We start from the raw sequence: 8291 nt of genomic DNA on the forward strand, positions 1-8291 counted from the left end.
AAACTACTCGCTGGTATTAAATGTGTTATAAAAGAACAATTATAATTATAATCTGCTATTGTGCCCATGCTTGTACATCATGTGGTTATAAAATGTTATAAGATGAAGAGCTCAAAAAGGGATGTGTGGCACTTTTTCACCCAACCCTCTAAACGTGGTGGGTCTTACCCTCAAATTCATAACCCCACCTTGGTGCTGCATCTTTTCTACAAATAGGGATTAATCGCATATAGAGGCACACACAGCTTGTTCATGCTGTTTGGTTATTTGCCCCCAATTAACTGCTTATGGCCATGCTAATCCCTACGGCCATTCCCACCCAGTTCCTCCCGCTCCCCATCCAAAACATCTCCTCCTGGGAACTCTTCGAGTTTGCTTTAGTCAAGCCTTACCATTAAACTGTGCACTAAAAGAGCCTACCAGTATTTTTGAAAGCAGTTTTCAGAGAGTTAATGGGGGTCATAACAGTAATTCCAGCATCAGCAATTTTATCAGACCAGAAAAACACAAGTTTGCGGGTGGGGACACTGATTTACCTCAAGCCCTGAGCAGCCAGTAAATCAGGCCCTACCGGCAAAATAATTTTGCAATTACCCACACCAGTACTACCGGTGTAGGTCATTCCGACAATACCCTGAGGCTCCATGCAATTGGGATTTGACACCCTTTGCAATATCCCGGTAATTGCAGGATATAAGTGGCGGAAACGGTAGGAGCAGTTTGGCAGTATGTAATAAGCCCAATGACTTAATTGGCGCTGTAAACCTGCTACTGGTGCAATGAAATGTCTACCCAGGTTTGACTTAAGCCACTTGATGTATAAGCACTAAGCATGTCCTTCACTCAAGTCTTGTTAAAAACCAGCATTGGCAAAAGCCAACTATTTTGGCTTGTGCATAAGTAGTAAGCATTTTCCAGGCACTGCTATTAGATGCCCAGGTGCTCTTAGCATTTTGCACCAGCTGCCATTAATGTCCAGTTAATACCACTAGTGCCTGGCAAGTGTCTTTCCCATGCCTACACAAAAGCCCAAACTGCTGGCATTGCAAATGCATGCTTCAAATTGCTGAGAGCCACGACTACAAAATGTTAATGAAAACTTCAGATGACACATTTCAATTTACGACAATTCCCTGAATGCAAACAAAAATCAGAACTGCACTAGTATCCCCCGAATCCATTTTACTTACTCGGGAGGATAGCTCAGGGTCAACGTGCTCACCTTAGAAGCAAGACAACACGTAGCAAAGCAGGTTCGATCCACGGGTCCGCGCTAAGACACCTCTGGGTATTAAGCGCATTATAAATAACCGATCAAATCATACCTACAGCTATGGACATTTACTTCACAGACTGAACAAATGCATTGTGGGACTTGAATGTTTTAATTGTATATAGAAATGCAAAAGCGGTGTCCAGTAAAATGGCAATTAAGGTCATCTGGCCAATTTGTGACGCGACACCCCCTTGAGGAGAGGGGAGCTGTGGAAAGCGACTCACCGTGTCGTCAGGGATGGAGTCTCTCACGTGCGATGGCAGGTCGGGCGGCATACCGAGGTGGGCAGAGAGATATCCTGCTGAAGGGCAGAAGAGGCGGGGCGCGGCCGCTTTGCAGCGCCTGCGCAGTCACAGCCGCGCGCGCACGAGCAGCAGGTTGCCGTTAGGGGAGATGCGCGTTCCCCGAGTTTCGCTCCGCAGGAAACACTCGAGCCTTCTGAAAATTCCGCCTCCCCAAGTGTCTTGGAAGTTTTTACTGAAGTGTTTTTTGGAATTTAAAGCAAAACTGTTCTTCACGTTGTGATATAGTCTGCAATATCTAAGGCATGTGCTGGGAGTGACCTAGCGTTAATTAGTGCGCCCTTAATAGGAGTGAAAGCTTTGTCCAGGGTGTGTTTGATATGGGTAGAGGGTTCCTTAGGCAAGGTACTCTTGGAGGATATGGTCTTGGAGATGTCTGCTGATTTGATAGAGGAATTGTGAATTTTTGTCGTGGTAACAGATTCGGATGCAGTCGGGGCTGGTAGGAACCTGGTGCCTAATCTGGAATTCCTATAATTCAAAGCAGGTTGATTTGGTGTGGGCTTCATAGCAAAATGTTCCAGCCATAAGGCTGGTGAGTTCAAGTAGGGGTTGTGTGGTAATGTAATGGTGATGGTATGTAGACAGGAGGGCAGGAAGGCTGATGGTGGAATGCTATATACTGGAGCGAGCCTACTGCTCATAGTTAAGGATGTGCAGGTCATTTTGTGCATGTTATTGGATATACAGATGGTATGGATTGATGGGTAGCTGGTGGCAGGAAAGACCTTGGTCTGGAGTTATCAGATTGCCAAATAGTTATGGTATGTATTGCAATATATGGAGCAAGTACATAGTGAAGTTAGGGTTAGAGTGTCCTATCAGATGGGAGAGTGAGCTTAGACTCATGGTCTCGTGAGGAAAGGAGTTTTGCAGGTTGGCTGAGCAGTTAGGCAAGTAAGCATAATAGATAAAACGCGTTTAAGTAGATATGCAGTGGGAGGGAGGCAATTCGGGCAGGTTGTGTACAGCCCTTGGATCTAGAAATGCATACGTAGACAATTCGGATAGTATGGTATTCATGTAAGACACATTTGGACTACAGTGCAGCAGGAAGCTAATCAGGCAGTTAGATAGTCATACAGGGCGCAATGCGCACTAAAATGCAGCGAGAGACAATGCGAACCAATTAGATTCAAGTGAGGCACGTTGCGTATAGAGCGCAAATCTAGACGATACAGGCTAAAAATGTAGCGAGAAAGATGCAAGCCAATTAGGTTTGAGCAAGGCTTGTTTCAAATAAGTTGCAAACCTAGACAATTCAGGCAGTTTGATGACAAGCGAGAACAATGCGAGCCAGTTAGGTTTCAGTAAGGCACGTTTCGAATAGAGTGCAACCTAGACAAATCCAGGCAATTTGTTATTCATATGGGGCACATGTGGACTATTGCAGAGGGAAGCAATGCGAGCCAGTTGGTTCTAGTGAGGCACGTTACGAGTAGAATGCAAATTTAGACAATTCAGGCTAAAAATGTAGTGAGAACAATGCAAGCCAAATAGGTCTGAGCAAGGCACGTTTCGAATAAATTGCAAACCTAGACAATTCAGGCTAAAAATGCAGTGAGAACAATGCAAACAAATTAGGTTTGTGTAAGGCATGTTTGGGTAAAATGCTGGCCTAGGCAGTTCGAGTGAGTGTACTGAGCAGGCGAGTGCACTTGGGGTGAAGGATTTGTTGTGGCGGCTCTCAGCACAAATATTGTAGTAGATATGAGAGATTACAATGGTTCGGGCATACGATAATAGTCTTACACTGTGTCTGAATTGTTGAGGTGTTCGCGACTGGGTTAGTCAAAGGCATAGAGAGGCAGCGTTTGGTGTCCTGTGGCCTCGGGTCGGTCCGCACACGCACAGACAGGCCTTAAATAGGGTGCCTTCGATGGGAGGGCCAGCTTGCGCCTTCCGGCAGAGCTGGCCCGGAGAAAAAGCAGCGCCTCTCCAATCAGCTGCGTGGTGCTTGCTAGGCAACCTGTAAACAAGCAGTGGCGGTGGCCATTTTCGATGGCTCCACGTGTCCGTGCACGAAACTACAAGCACAGATATAGTAGCATATGGGCGCAGAAGATATTTCAGCAGTTCTGGGGGTGAGGGTCCATCCTGGCAGAGGGTGCTCGAAGTAGCAGCACAGGGCCATTCAGGGCAGTTTACCCGGCAACAACGATCTCAGTGCAACGAGAGCATGCTTCTCCTGTAGCTGGCGGCAATGGTGCGGGCTGGGCTCCCGCCCAACGGAGATAGCTAAGAACAAGGCATTGTAAATTACCTTCTCCACCCTTGGGATTATGTGTTTGTCCAAGGACCATTTCCGGCTATGTACCTTTTTCCTTGCCCGTTTAAAAACTAGTATTTTCAATTTCTCTGCATTAACAGAAACCCATTACGGTTTGCATATTCCCCCATTTTATCTAACAGGCGTTGCAGTCCCACTGCTGTCTTCTGCAGTAGGACAATATCGTCGGCATAGGCCAGCCAACACATTTTGCTGTCATTAATTTTAGGACTGGCCAATGCCGACGGTTCTAGTGCTCTGCCCATATCTGCCAAATAGAGGTTGAAGAATAAAGGAGCCCCCATACATCCCTGTCTAACACCTCTTTCTACTTTAATAGGTTCCTATAAGTTACCTTGCCCGTCGAGCCTCACTCTCATTAGAGTGTCTATATGTAGTTCTATCAGCATTGACAGGAGATGTTCTGGAATACCCCAACTTCTGAGCTTACTCCATAGGCGGGCGATCTCTATTAACCTGGTCAAATGCCTTCGAGAGATCGATCCATGCCCCATATAGTGGTGAGTCATCCTTGCCTCTAGTTTGCTCACTGATAATATTGAGGGCTAGACCATTTAGTGTGGTAGAGAGGCCCTTCCTAAAGCCTGTTTGCATTTTAGATAGAACATGTGCCTCTTCCACCCATTTTTCCAGTTCTTTAAGTATCAGCTTCATAAATAGTTCACTCTCCACATCGATGAAGGCGATGGGGGCGATAATTCGCCGGATTTAACCGATCGTCCCCCTTGAAGAAAGGAATAACTATAGCTGTTTTTCATGATGTGGGAAAGATCTTTTTTAGAAAATCCTTAAAGAGCCAATTAAGTAATCTGGACCAAAGTTGTACACAATATTTTAGGACCTGGTAGGTCAGCCCATTTGGACCGGGTGCCTTAGACAAAGACGATTTATTGAAAACCGATAATATAAGACATTCCCCCAGGCCGACCAGCCAGTGATTTTTAAGAATGGGCTCCGTGATCGGAGCTGCCATAAAGAAGATAAAGGTGCGTGGCCGCCCGTACTCGCCCTACAGAAGTGGGCCCCACACCAGCGGCAGGGATTGCCTGCACTGGTCATGCCGTTTGGCAACCCTCAAGGTGTGCCCGGGCAAAGTAGCTGTGACTTTTCTTGCTCCGTGGTGGAGCTGTAACATAAAGAAAGAAAAAGAGCACAGGCTGCCTGGCGGTGAAATGTGATACGCTCCGTGTCAGAACAAGGAAACATTGAGAGAGGGCCCTCCTGTGAGATCCCGGCCCGCTGGGATGTGAATAATGTGTGCTACGGTTCAGAGTGAAGGTAAAAAAGGGTGAAAGGCGTGTAGCCGGCTGCAAGAGTTCTGAAAAGGAAAAGCAAGAAGGGAAAGAACAAAGGAGGGTTGCAGCTCGTATGAGTGCTTGTGTGCCCACCTATGCCAAAAGCACTCCTGCCCGGGGGAGTTAAATAAGTCATGTGGCCCAGACACCCTGCCACCAGTGTCTCCCTGCCGGCCCCACCATCCATGGACTAGGATGATGTGGCCCCTGGTGCCCCCAGGTGCAGCTTGGCCGGCCCCTAAGCTGTGGTGTTGACTCTCCTGAACTGATACTTGTGTAAGTGCAAACTGGTTTCCTGCAGTCTCACCATGCTTAAAGAGGACTCCGTGATCATGCATTTTTACGCTCTGTGCCTGCATGTCTTGTAAGGTGCTTAAAGTGGTCCCAGTAAAGGGCTGTATGCAAAACTGCATGCTTTATATAGTGCCAGTAGCTGACAATGGTGTCATTCGGCATTTCAAGTTCCACTCACCCCAGGTTAATAAAGGGTCTCTTAAAATATGGTCGAACTACCAACGTGCAACCAGCAGTACACCAACCCTATCACCATCAATATGTAAATAGTGCTCAGTATATCTTTTATGTTTGTAACTGTCAAGAGTATAATTGTAGGCGATGATTGTCCCAACCTGAGTCTCAATGTATGTGATTATTGTTTGCAGCCATGATTCCAAATATTGCTGCTGTGATGCTTGTCATTTGTTTGTTCGTTATGAAAATGGAGGAATGTAATGTTGTGCCCCTGATAAGGGCTCGTGCTCATGTCGCGTCAGTGACCATGTGACCACTGCAATAAAAGCGAAGAGCGGTTTCTTGCTCATCAGTCAACACAAACGGACTCCCTGCCTGCCATGTCTATCATGCAGCGAAGCAACGCTGTCCCTGATGACCCCATGTCAGCAGAGCCCCTACCGGGCAACTCTGCACTGTATGCCGGTGCCCCTGCCGGGCAACTCCGGCACTGTGTGCAGGCCATGGTGCGTCCGTGTGATCACGGGCGAACAGGTGATCCCTGTTCATGAGTTGTTGGCTGGGTGCCACCCAGCAATGCTAAGCCTGAACCCCTGTGCTCTGGGGGTCCAGATATAACACCAGGTAATGCCATCTAAAGTGACATCACAGGGAGTCGGTATCTTAGGCAGTACCATCACAGGCTCATGCTAGTGGGGGACGCCCTGGCAAGAAATCATTTTTTTTATGAAACACCACGCTTTCCACCAAAATGTGATGAATTAACAGTTTTATATTAATCTTACCCAGTGGCATTGCTCTCAGCAGCCTTCCATACTAAGATTGTTTTAGAACCCTAGGACCACTACAGAGGAGGGGCCTGCCATTCGCAAACCAGTAGAATTCCTACACCTCAAACTTCTATGCCACATCCTCTTAGCACAGTGTGATGATATTACGCAGTGGGATGTGATGCGGCCAGTGTTGTGATCCACCCGGGCACACAGTGATGTCACAGAATGGCACTGAGATAATAAAGGGAAGACATCCTGTGCACAGGCAGAGAGAAGCAGGCAGCCACACCTAGCAGGACACCTCCTGGTGCCCAGCATTCCTCTCCCACCCCGGGCTGTATCAACTGGTGAAGGAAGGGCAGAGTGGGGACATGGAAAATGATATGCTCCACCCCCTCTCACCCACAGCAGCGTCACAGCCCATGGGGAGAGCACCACCAACATCAGCCTCAATACAAACATTTGCGATGTTAGTGAAACCATCACTGCTGGTCCCAAGGTAGTCCTTGAGGGTCGATTTCAATATGAATTTCCATTCCTATGCCGAGGCTATCCAGCCTTCCTAAAGGTATCCGTCCCTCTGGGATGATTGAACAACTTTAGTTTTATTTGGCGGAGGTTAATCGCGTGCTAGCCAAGAACAATCCTTAAATAACTCCTACAAAGACTAAACTCAAGCTCCTGGGTCCCAAACACTTTTATTTATGTATTTATTTAATAAACACATAGCCACACTGGCTTTGTATATGCAACACATAAAAAAAATACATTAAACAATTTCATACTAGATATGGGACAACATTCATCAAGTGCAGTTTACAAAGGTAAAATACAGTCACAGGTAGAAAAAATACTAATTAATGACTATATCTTAAAAACAGGCAATTGATATATTCTAAGATACTTATTGTAAAATGTTAATAGTTTTGATATACGTCACCATAAAATAAATAACATTAATGTCATAACCTTCCATCCTCATTTCCCACATAATGCATATATCTGCCTTGTGGATGGCATTGTTAAAATCAGATTGAGGCTCTCACAGTGTATCAGGACGTGCTCCACGGATTCAATCACATCAACACTGCATAGTCGACACATTCGCTCAGATCTAGTCAGTCCAATCTTTGCGTCCTTTGATTCAAGGACCTGGCTCACGTTGAACTTCGATAACAGATTTTCTCTAATAATAGAACTATCAGGATATGCAGACAAATAGTCCGGGATTGATTTGCGCGTCATTCGGTGCTCTATATATGGGCCACTGTTTACATTGGATGATAACCTCACCAGATTTGTTTTATAGGTATAATCCTGTAGTTTACATTTTAAGCAATCTTTACGTGATCGCATTGATAGACCATTCACTTGTTCAATTAACTCTCCAAACCATATCTTATGTATAGAATACATCAACCCCAGGCAACCCATTTGTTCAAACCAATCAAGCCTCATGTAATCACGGGTGTAGTCGGCTACATGGTACCATTTTCTAAATGCAGCATCTTCTCGTCACCCATAGCCACTTTACGGATAATAATCTATGGAGTACCTAATAGATTAAATTAGAGTCTTCAGAACTTGACTTACAACGTTTTAGGCATGCGAAACAAAATCCTTATGATTTTCGCCGCAAATGTATTTAGCCCATTTGTGAGTTTGTGACCCCATACGTCCACTCCATACACAAGAACAGGTTACATCTTTGCAGTATAGAGTAGTAGTATGGTCTTCATGGAGCAATCTTCATTTCTGTCAATAAATGAGCTTATTGTTTGCACAATGGTCAAGCATCTCTTCTTGGTTTCTTCCCAATGTTCTTTCCAACTTAGTTTATCGTCCGCAATGACTCCCAGATATTTGTAGTTGCTGACACATTCA

The 8291-nt window shown here is 45.7% G+C and overlaps 1 long non-coding RNA gene across 1 annotated transcript in view; it reads right to left on the reverse strand.

Annotated features, from left to right (window-relative positions):
* Positions 1-1580, reverse strand: part of LOC138497985 (uncharacterized) — a 53439-nt gene extending 51859 nt beyond the window's left edge. Inside the window, exon 1 of the long non-coding RNA XR_011278681.1 lies at positions 1501-1580. This is a non-coding gene — a long non-coding RNA (uncharacterized lncRNA). The remainder of the gene's footprint in view (positions 1-1500) is intronic.
* Between the last annotated feature and the right edge of the window lie 6711 nt (positions 1581-8291).

This window comes from Ambystoma mexicanum, chromosome 5q, assembly GCF_040938575.1.
Source record: "Ambystoma mexicanum isolate Mex_15411 chromosome 5q, UKY_AmexF1_1, whole genome shotgun sequence".
NCBI classification, from domain to species: domain Eukaryota; kingdom Metazoa; phylum Chordata; class Amphibia; order Caudata; family Ambystomatidae; genus Ambystoma; species Ambystoma mexicanum.